A 12,295-nucleotide genomic window follows, 5' to 3' on the forward strand; every position below is an offset into this window, starting at 1 on the left:
CTGACAAAGTCTAAATTGCATGGTTTGTTTTGGAACTTGACAATCAACTTTCCTGCAATGTTAACTATGTTGAAGCACTTATTTTAACTGATATTATACATATTAATTATAATCTTATGTATGTAGATAGTATAAGAAATGTGCAGAATACGACAGTGTAATGGTGGAAGTATACACACATATTGATAGATGTCTTGTAATGCACTGTTGAGGAACCTGTGACTCAAGTTTTTCATTCATTACATAACTACACTGTTGTGTATATGATATGTCAATAAACCTTAGAAAATCTTGAAATCTTGAAAGGGATGTGCAAAATAGCAATTATATACAGTCTTTAATTAACTATTAGAGAATAACGAGTAATGAATATGCTTTAAACGGATCTGCAGATAAATATGTAGTCTTCTCAAGCACCAACTCAAATATCTTGCCTTATTGTTGGCACTTGACAATCACCTTCACTGAATTTCACTCAGGTGTAACTAAAGTCTGATTTAAGGGCTGTTTATATTTCACATCATTAATCCAAATCTGTAAAGTAACTAAAATAAATGTAGTGGAGTAAAAATACCAGGTTAACCTTAAAGAAAGCCCTCAGGATTATAAAAGACCCCCATCACCCCAGCCACAAACTGTTCTGTCTGCTGCCGTCTGGCAGGCGGTACCGCAGCATCCGGACTAAAACCACCAGACACAGAGACAGCTTCATCCCACAGGCTATACGATTATTAAACACCTGAACTTAGAAACAACATCCATAACATTCATCTGGCTGCTACTTAGAAATTATTTATCTAATATATCATATTCCAATCACTTGTAGACTCTTATTGCACTATTTCACTATTTTTTCTGTGTAGGCCTATCTGTTTTATTGCGTAGCACTGTTGGAGGAGCCTGTGACCTAAGGGGGGGGGGGGTAGGACACGTTCGATTCCTGTTTTGAATAGTGTGCCGTCGATGGGTTTCATTCCATTTCAAAGTCCTTTTTGAAGCTCTGTGTAAACTTCGCGCATCCAATCACAGAGGTTGAGGACTGATCACGGGTTTGTCAAGCTAAGCACATGGTGTAGTCCCAAACGATAGCTGAGGATTCTGGGTAGTGTAGTGTCTTCTGCCATCCAAAAACTCCGAAACAATCTTTGTTTCTCCGAATTGAAGGGGGAAAATACAAAAGCATTGTACACAATTCAAACCAATCAATGTTGTGTAATTAACAAGGACAATTTTGTGTTTTTTAGTCGATGAGTAGTGCAGATATCACTGTAAAATCAATCGACAGTAAGGAGAATTCTTACTTCCGGGTGTACAATTCTCCGTTATCCAATGGGAATGGACGCTCGTAATACAATACAGGGGACATGATCATTATCTTTTAAATAACGTTAACTAAAGGGAACAATCTATTTGACACAGCTGAAGCTCTGGCCTTCCTTAAAAACTAACTAATTTAATAAAAATCACAGTTGCATTACACACAATGCACTGTTTTTTGAGAACACAAATTCGTAACTAATGTAATTTTTACATTCTGACGAATTTTTTAAATTATTATGAATACGAATAAAATAAAAGAAGCCTCCCGTGAGTTACTACAAGCTATAAAGTAGATTTAAAAAAACGTTTTATAGAATAAAAGCTCACTGCTGGACGTTGTACAAAGGAGCCTCATTCACTTTACATTGGGGTTGTTTGCGTGGTGCCGACACGTAAATGTAACAAAGTTCGTGACTCCACCACGCAATGCGGTGTTAAGGAGTCGTGGTGGAGTCACGCATTCTGGTGAGATCAGGTTGGTGCTGTTACGTGTACGCAAATTCACGTGCTTAATGTGAACGAGCCTTTTGGGCGGCGTGGTTAAAGTTGCGCATGCTCTATGAGTGCACATACGGGTACTTCTCAGGCATGCTGGGTAATCTGTGACGTTTCGCTCTCTCAAAAGTTGATAATTTTGTCATCATGCGCCATTGAGCAACTCTCATAGGAATGAATGAGGCCCCGCCTCCCACGCTGTATCCAGAGCCATTTAATAGAAGAGTTACGACATCTCCGTTCACTCCAATGGACCACTTTTTTACAACAATGGCGGATCGTGGAGCCTCTCAATCGTTCCCCGGAAGTTAGCGCCAAGGCTGACAGAGCTGTGGAGTTGCAGCATAATACACCGTTCGTAACGGACTTTTAAAGGTAAGAAGAAGTTTAAAGATTTATATTGCGGATATTATCAGTACATCTGATTCAAATGAACATGTGTATTAAAGGATGTCAGTGGATTATCCCTAAATTAGTAGATTTAGGGAACGTTTACAGATAACAGATTAAGCTAGCATACCGAAGCAAGTTAGCAACACACGTTGAACAGCCTTTTAATTGTAAATTCCGTTCTCTTAATGTCATTTCGTCCAACATGTTGAATTAGAGAAGAGGGGCTTCTAAACGGGATTGTATGCGGGGGTGGAGAGAGTTAAATATTAGATAAATATAACTTTGGTGCGTGTAAGAGTGAGTGTTTTTAGCAGAGCCATATTGTGTCCTTGTGATTCTGTTGATTATTACCTGTCTGTATAATGTTGCAGCTCAGCTGATTTTGGATTGATGGCAAAGGGAGAGGGACTTAAGTGAGAGTGAAAACACAAGGTAAGTTTAATACTACTGTTTTATATAAGTAAACACCTTATCTCCCCAAGGCATTTAATAATAATAATAATACATTTATTTTGGGGGGCGCCTTTCAAAACACCCAAGGACACCTTACAGGGTTACAGATTTACAATTTACAGTTACAATTATACCTTACAAATTAAAACAGTCGATTTATTGAAGTATCAGCCGGGGTAAGACAAATTGCTCCTGCTGACTTGAGCCAGCCATTTTTTCCTCCGCTCTGTGTCAGTGGGGAAGCCGTACATTCGTACTCCTTTCTCTGAGCGATTTGAGCATCCCCAGGCAGCACAGCAAACCATGGTGGCGACTAGGAGGCAGCACAGCAAACCAGGACAACACAGAGGAAAAGGCACCGACAAACTGCATGATATGCTATTCAATGTTTATTGAATTCCATGTATTTGCAATGGATGTTCCTAAAACAACACATTTAACATCATCATCATCATCATCATCATCATCATCATCATCATCATCATCATCATCATCATCATCATCATCATCATCATCATCATCATCATCATCATATGCTGCTAGTCCTGCTAGTCCTGCTGCTGCTGCTAGTCCTTTGATAGTCACCTGTCGGTCTCCTGTCCTTTCTGAAAGCCATAAAGATGACATTAGTCATTTAGATAACTTGTCTCCTCAATTACCAGGGGATTACTGAAACTACCATGAATTTAAGAAAATGGTAGAAATGAATCCAATCTGAATTTTAAAGCATTACTTTAGATCCCATCCCTCTAAATGTATCAATAAACATTAGAAAGTGATGCTCCTGACTACCATACAAGTTTAAGAAGATAATATTGGTTTGAAAGAATTCAAAGCTATAAATAAACAGCAACAGGCTCTTTAACCAAGGCACTGTTAGCCTAACATGTAAACTAGTTGTTCACACTAATCCTAATATTATCACTTAATATTAGCAAATTCGATTTTATTTTTTAAAACATATTGATGTAAATACATACACATATCGATTTGTTGTATAAATATTGCAAATCAAAACCTTTATTAACTAATAATTACCAAAAATCGTAGTTCTATCTCCTGTTATCAATGCATTCACATTGCCTGCCATGAACCTCCGGGGAACGATCCTCGTCTACATGAACCAAGTGACGATAACCGTTTTTGGACTTCCGTTGTCGTAACTCTTCTATCTATATGGCGCTGGCTGTATCCAGTTCTTATTATACATCCATGCCCCGAACACATCTGGTACCTACACCGGGACGCCAATACGAAAGTGCCACACACTGCAGTTCATATATTGGCCGATAGGCGATGGCTGCAGAAAGGAGCAATTTCCATAGTCCCCCATGTTAAAATGCCCAATTTTACAGCATAAAAAAACATGTTTCTTCCCCTGGCTCCATACATTTTTATTATCGATATAGTTAGATTCCACCTTCATGATTATGGATCTGTGAGTGAATTGTTTTCTAACGCGACCCTTTTATTTATATTAGGTCTTAAAGTGTGTGCATAAATTAGGGCGTGGTCACATTGAGTGACGGCTCTGTCAAGTGCCTGCCGCTGTTAGCTTCTTGTCTCTCTGCTAGCTGCTCCGTGAAGCTAGCTACAGGGACTCTGCCTACTCAGCTCATCCAGGAAACACAACCTGTAGCCGGCCGTGGTTGTTTGTTCTTCATGCTTATATATCGGACTATTGTGACTCGCTCTGCGGTTAAAACAGACGGTGCATGAATGCGGTAAGTAAAATTCGAGTGCTTTATTTATGTGTTAATGATTTTAATCAGCTACGTAATGAATGGTAAGGCTTGGGTTAGTATGTAAGCTAGTGGTAGCTACATCGGTGCTAACGATGCTAATCGTAGCCTCCAAGTTAAAATCATAGACTGTATATATAAAGGTTAAAACGAAATAGACAAGTGTTAAGAGTTAAGTGGGATAATACTGTTGAACAAACGGCTTCTGTTTGAGGTTGATAAAATAAGGTTACATCCTTGTAACTTAGAGATGTTTTATTATGAAGGTAGAACTGTATGCATCTAAGGTTAATTTAAATTGGCTATGCTCAAGTATGTAGACAAGCTAATGTCGAAGTAGTGTATGTGAAATCAACCTCACAATAAAATGTGTGTATATTACAATTATTAATGTCATATTTCAAGATCATTACTTAGATATTACAATATGGTTGATTGAGCTGGAGTTCATTATCGAGCTTACACGTTAACGTCACAGTCATCTGAAGAACGAACTCAAACCTTATTGTTTTTATTAATTGCATTACCAAATGGGTATCAAATAAACAGTAAGCATTGGTAACACAACTTCCAAAGTTATAGTAAAATAAAAAAGACCCTGACTCGGACAATACACAATCCAACATGTTCAACAGAAGAGAATCAGTTATATTGTTTGTACACATGGTACTTTACATATATATATATATATATATCTGTTTGTTTAAGGTGTCCAGGTGATGCAGACAGACTGGACCAGAGAGTGAGAGACAGAACTGGACTCCTCACAGCAGTGAACTTCAGCTCAGGTACAAAGACTCTTTTTTCATACTGTACAAAGAATCAAGAAAGATATTGGTTTAAATGAATGAAGTATTGACTTGAATACACTGATATACATTCCAATAAACAATACTAAATACTAGATCACCTTCACATCAGTTAAGTTGAGGGTTTATTCCATGCAAAAAGTTACATTTAGATATTTAGCAATATGACTTTGTCAGCTTTCTAATTTAATGTATTGAAGGCAAAGATATTTAACACATAGTGAGAACTGCTACTATTTATCTCTCAATATTGTCTGTAAAAAACGTGGTAAAAGTTATTCTTTCAGTGAGACAACAGAGCAAGCTTCTACAGTTGCACTACGTTTTGTAACAGTTAAATATTATTTTGATAACATATATTTCAATGTTGATGAACTTCATACTGTTCATTCACAATCTGATTGCTCACTGTTAAAATAAAAAAAAAACATTACAATTACAAAATAATTATATCTACAGCCCCTAAACACACAAACACACCGCTTTCATAAATAACACACTTGTTCTGCAATAATATGTTTTATGTTTCCTGTCATTTTTGTTAGGAAAGGACATGCCTGAAAGACACAACATGTTCTCCTTCTTTGAGAGTCAAGAAGAACATCCAAGAGGAACATTAAAAGCTGATGTTATGAGATTTTAAGACCAGTACAGGACATTCACTAAGAAACTACTTTTATTGTAAAAACAGTCAGCTGATCGAATGCAGCTATTTCCACATCTACACTCCATCCTCTGATTATTTCTATTTGCCTCACTTTATGAGCTTCACATCACTTGTGCCTTGTACCGCAGAGTTTGCAATGTCACAAATAAATGGGGCCAATCTTCAGTCAGATGTGAATGTGTAATCTAACATTTTCAGTAAGAATAATGGACAAAATAAATGCAAATACAATTTATTGAAATGTGAACCAAAAGTTAATCAAATGTTTTAAATAAAAAGCACATATGGACAGGTGTAAACCTATTACATTTATAAGTAAACACATTTAGTCAAATAAAGTGACAGACTAGGCCTGTGCAGTTGGTATCAGCTTTGCCCAGCATGGGCTCCTTCATCAGCCCTGGTCCTCCTCGCAGAAGAAAGACCCTCAGTCCTCTCCAAACCAACAGACAGGACATCCATCAGACAGAGGTTTCTCCCTGAAGTCTCTGGACACCATGCGGTCTCAATCCGTCCACACTGAATATGAGAGGGGAAAAATGAAAATAATAAATGCTTTAGACAATAAGAAATATAAAGTTGACTGTTGAGTTGCTCAGTTTTTTTAGATTGTCAATACTATTACTGTATAACTAATATCTCAGGTTAAGAGGCACATTCAAATAAAGATTGGTCTTTAAATACATTTTGTCTTTTGAATTGTTTGTCTAAAGTCAAGGATCTAGAACTGGTACTTAGTTTGAATGATACAGTCTGGTTATTATTGTCACGGATGAGTGAAGGAAGCAGGACCCAAATGCAGATAACTCTTGAGAAACCCTTTATTTCAAGGATACAGATAAATACCGAACAGAACACTCTCCGGTGAACTCCGTCACCAACAAACAATGACCCAACACTGAACACAGACAGAGACAAGACTAAATACAAGAAGGGGTAATCATGACAACGAGAAACAGCCGGGCAGGGGAGGAGAAACACAAGGACAACAGGTGAACACAATCGGGTAATCAGGGAGGGAAACAGACAGAAAGCAGACAGGCAGGAAACAGGGGTGAACACTTAACACAATAAGACAGGAAACCCAAAGACAAGAAAAACACAGACAAAACTACAAGCGTGACATAACATGTGAATTGTGACAGAACCCCCCCCTCAAGGGACGGATTCCAGACGTCCCTAAAAAAAACAAAACAAAAAAGTCCAAAACCCCAAGCAGGGTGGGCGGAGGGGGTCCGGAGGACGGGTCTTGGGCTGACAGCCCAGGAACACAGCGGAGGACCAGGAAGGGGTCACGGGCGGACAGCCCGAGGGGCAAGGTACAGTCCAAAAAGGGGGATTCGGGCGGACTGCCCGGGGACAAGGCAGAGAACCAGGAAGGAGTCTCGGGCGGACGGCCCGGGGTCAAAACAGAGTCCAAGGTGGGGACCATGGAGGACCGAAGGCAGCGGTAGGAAGAGTCAGGGACCCGGGTCCGAGGGCGAAGGCAACGGCAGGAAGAGTCAGGGGGTCGGGCCCGAGGGCGAAGACCGCAGCTCTCAGGGGGCCGGGCTCGAGGGCGAAGACCGCGGCTCTCAGGGGGCCGGGCTCGAGCCGGTGTCGACCGGACAGGATCAGGAGGCCGGGCAGGAAAGCGCTGATGGGCCAGTTCCGGAGATCGGGCAGGACCCGGTGTCGGCCGGACAGAAACCGGAGCCGGTCGGACAGGCTTCGGCAGGATCCCCCACGGAAAAGGACCAGGAGTTGGCAGGAACCCCGGCGAGACCGGTGATGGACATGGGGCTGGCAGGGCCCCCGGTAGAACCTCCAACGGCACGGGATATAGGGTTGGCAGGACCCCCGGCAGGGGAGTAGACGGCGGGACCTCCAACGACACAGGACACCGGGTTGGCAGGACCCCCGGCAGGGGAGTATTCTGCGGGACCTCCAACGGCACAGGACACAGGGTTGGCAGGACCCCCGGCAGGGGAGTAGACGGCGGGACCTCCAACGGCACAGGACACAGAGCTGGCAGGACCCCCGGCAGGGGAGTAGACAGCGGGACCTCCAACGGGACAGGACACAGGGTTGGCAGGACCCCCGGCAGGGGAGTAGACGGCGGGACCTCCAACGGCACAGGACACAGAGCTGGCAGGACCCCCGGCAGGGCAGTAGACGGCGGGACCTCCAACGGGACAGGAGAAAGGGTTGGCAGGACCCCCGGCAGAAGAGTATTCTGCGGGACCTCCAACGGGACAGGAGAAAGGGTTGGCAGGACCCCCGGCAGGGGAGTAGACTGCGGGACCTCCAACGGCACAGGACACAGAGCTGGCAGGACCCCCGGCAGGGGAGTAGACGGCGGGACCTCCAACGGGACAGGACACAGGGTTGGCAGGACCCCCGGCAGGGGAGTATTCTGCGGGACCTCCAACGGCACAGGACACAGAGCTGGCAGGACCCCCGGCAGGGGAGTAGACGGCGGGACCTCCAACGGGACAGGAGAAAGGGTTGGCAGGACCCCCGGCAGAAGAGTATTCTGCGGGACCTCCAACGGGACAGGAGAAAGGGTTGGCAGGACCCCCGGCAGGGGAGTAGACGGCGGGACCTCCAACGACACAGGACACAGGGTTGGCAGGACCCCCGGCAGGGGAGTAGACGGCGGGACCTCCAACGGCACAGGACACAGGGTTGGCAGGGGAGTAGACGGCGGGACCTCCAACGACACAGGACACAGAGCTGGCAGGACCCCCGGCAGGGGAGTAGACGGCGGGACCTCCAACGGGACAGGAGAAAGGGTTGGCAGGACCTCCGGCAGGGGAGTAGACGGCGGGACCTCCAACGACACAGGACACAGGGTTGGCAGGACCTCCGGCAGGGGAGTAGACGGCGGGACCTCCAACGGCACAGGACACAGAGCTGGCAGGACCCCCGGCAGGGGAGTAGACGGCGGGACCTCCAACGGGACAGGAGAAAGGGTTGGCAGGACCCCCGGCAGAAGAGTATTCTGCGGGACCTCCAACGGGACAGGAGAAAGGGTTGGCAGGACCCCCGGCAGGGGAGTAGACGGCGGGACCTCCAACGACACAGGGTTGGCAGGACCCCCGGCAGAAGAGTATTCTGCGGGACCTCCAACGGCACAGGACACCGGGTTGGCAGGACCCCCGGCAGGGGAGTAGACGGCGGGACCTCCAACGACACTTGCGTAGGGGCTTGAATAGGGAATGGAGAGGGAACTCGAGCGGAGACTTGAGAGGGGACTCGAGAGGAGACTGGAGAGGGGACTCCAGAGGGGACTAGAGAAGGGAACACGAGAGGGGATTTGAGAGGGGAACTAAAGAGGGGACTCGAGGAGGGACCAGAGGAGGGACTAAAGGAGGGAACTCGAGAGGGAACTGGAGATGGAAACAGAGAGGGGACTCGAGGAGGGACTACAGAGGGGACTCGAGGAGAAACTAGAGGAGGGACTAGAGGAGTAACTAAAGAAGGGAACTCGAGAGGGGAACTAGAGAGGGGACTCGAGGAGGGACTAGAGGAGGGCCTAAAGGAGGGACTAAAGGAGGGAACTCGAGAGGGGACTCGAGGGGGAACTGGAGAGGGAACTTGAGATGGAAACAGAGAGGGGACTCGAACAGAGACTAAAGAGGGACCTAGAGGAGGGACTAGAGGAGTAACTAGAGAAGGGAACTCGAGAGGGGAACTAGAGAGGGGACTCGAGGAGGGACTAGAGGAGGGCCTAAAGGAGGGACTAAAGGAGGGAACTCGAGAGGGGACTCGAGGGGGAACTGGAGAGGGAACTTGAGATGGAAACAGAGAGGGGACTCGAACAGAGACTAAAGAGGGGACTAGAGGAGAGAGGAGGGACTAGAAGAGTAACTAGAGAAGGGAACTCGAGAGGGAAACTAAAGAGGGGACTCGAGGAGGAACCAGAGGAGGGAACCCGAGATGGAACCGTGGCAGCCGGGACCAGATCCGGGTCTGGAACCAAGGCAGCTGGGGTCGGGACCATGGCTGCTGGGACCAGAACTGGGGCCGAAACCCTGGCTGCAGGGACCGGAATAGCAGCCAGAAACATGGCTGCTGAAGCCAGAATCCTGTCTATAAGCTCCAGCTTCTACGCCGGAAACACGGCCGTATAGGGCGCTCCCGGAGCCGGGACCATAGCCGCTGGGGCCGGCCCTGGAGCCGGAAACATGGCTGTATGATCCAGCTCTGGAGCCCGGATCATGACTGTGTGGGGCGGACTCGGAGCCGGAAACATGGCTGCGGGAGCCTGCACTGGGGCAGGAACCATGGCTGCTGGGGCCGAAACCGTGGCTGCTGGGGCCGGAACCGTGGCTGCTGGGGCCAGGACTGAGGCTGGAACCATGGCTGCTGGCACCTGTACTGGGACCATGGCTGCTGGGGCCCGGGCTCCTTGTCTGGCCTTGCGACGACTCCTCTTAGCAGCCGCCTGAATGCTCCGTGGGCCTCCATAAGCCTGACGAGTTCCAGCATAAGACTCATGAATAGGAGCAGGAACTGGGGAAGAAGCAGAGGTTGACTCCAGACGGAACACTCCGAGACGTCTGTAGTCAGCAGGCTGGAACTCACACCTCCAGAGGAAGTCCAACATCCAGTCAGGTAAGAATTCCACCAAGTCGGGCTTCTCCATCGCCAACCGGTGCGCCTCTACCAGGGCGGCCTCCTTCAGCCGAACACTGGACGCTTCCTTCCACCAATCGTGGCAACATTCCAAAGGAAAAGAAAACTGTTGCAGCTCCACCTCAAAAGGGTCATCTGCTGGGTCCATTTCTGGTTGGGTCATTCTGTCACGGATGAGTGAAGGAAGCAGGACCCAAATGCAGATAACTCTTGAGAAACCCTTTATTTCAAGGATACAGATAAATACCGAACAGAACACTCTCCGGTGAACTCCGTCACCAACAAACAATGACCCAACACTGAACACAGACAGAGACAAGACTAAATACAAGAAGGGGTAATCATGACAACGAGAAACAGCCGGGCAGGGGAGGAGAAACACAAGGACAACAGGTGAACACAATCGGGTAATCAGGGAGGGAAACAGACAGAAAGCAGACAGGCAGGAAACGGGGGTGAACACTTAACACAATAAGACAGGAAACCCAAAGACAAGAAAAACACCAACACAGACAAAACTACAAGCGTGACATAACATGTGAATTGTGACAATTATGCTGTTTGGAGGAGGCCTCACAGGTAAGAGCACTAACTAGCTACCATCACATGTACCTTAGCTTGACTTAAATGTATTAAACTTATAGTTAAGTGATATCAAAATATAAATAACTAATGTCATGCAAACATTAATATTTGCTTGATTCCAGTGTTGAATTTAGCACAATTGCATACAAACGTTAAGGGGTTTTAAGATTCTGAAGTATTATGCTAAAAACTCAATAACTTAGATTATTATTTATAGTTTTGCTGAATAGTGTCATGTCCGTTTACTTTAGAAAGGTAAAATGCGACGGCAGCATGCAGATGGGGAGCATGTTAGCTTAGCTTGGTAGCTTCAGCTAGCTCTGGAACTTCCAGCTCGGTGGCAGCAGGTCCCGCCTCGGCTCCGCCTCTTTGCCCTTATTTGGAGAAGGCGGGAGTTGAACTCTGACGTCACTGTTGAGCCGTTAGTGGCCGACTCCGCCTACTAAGGGCTTCACGGCAACTCTGCAGAATCCTATGGGTGATATCACGGACCCTACGTCCATTTATATATACAGTCTATGGTTTTAACTTACTTTAAATTAACTGACGTCACACACGTCAAACCCAAGTTAAATAATACCGATAAATATATGACGCTAACTAGCTAGCTGGACGTACTGCACTGTTGTTTACACTTATTTTTTAATTCAATTCAGAAGTTTATTAAAGTCATACAGAGATCTTGGCTCTGTTATAGATAAGTTATACTTTACATTACATAAATAGACCAAAGTGAAAACATTTAGACCGGTATAGCCATAGGCCCTACAGTACGGTGGGATTTGTAAAATGCTACCCTGACGTCTGCTGTTAGCTTTATTTATTTTTCTGACATGTTCCAATGTTTTACTGTTAATTAAACTTTGGGACAAAATTACAACCTTTTTATTCAGCTCATGCTGCTTTGAGGTAGGGCTAAAAGAAAAGCCTATTTTAAATATTTCCACCAGATTTGATCATCTTTTATTTAGGCTAAAGTTTATTTAATTTATCCTAATCCCATAATAATAAAACAATCAAAAATAGACAACAGCCTTTTGCTTGATGTTAGTTTGTGCTGTCAAAGGGATGCAGGTGTGACTGTCATTTCATCTCTTTAGTTTTTTAAAAATCAGAACAGTACATCATTTTAAATGATCCCTTAAGGATTGTTTGTCTGAAATGCTTAGTTACATTTTGCAATAATACTTTTGCAACCCTGTGTTTAATAT

Source organism: Pseudochaenichthys georgianus, chromosome 6 (assembly GCF_902827115.2).
Source record: "Pseudochaenichthys georgianus chromosome 6, fPseGeo1.2, whole genome shotgun sequence".
NCBI classification, from domain to species: domain Eukaryota; kingdom Metazoa; phylum Chordata; class Actinopteri; order Perciformes; family Channichthyidae; genus Pseudochaenichthys; species Pseudochaenichthys georgianus.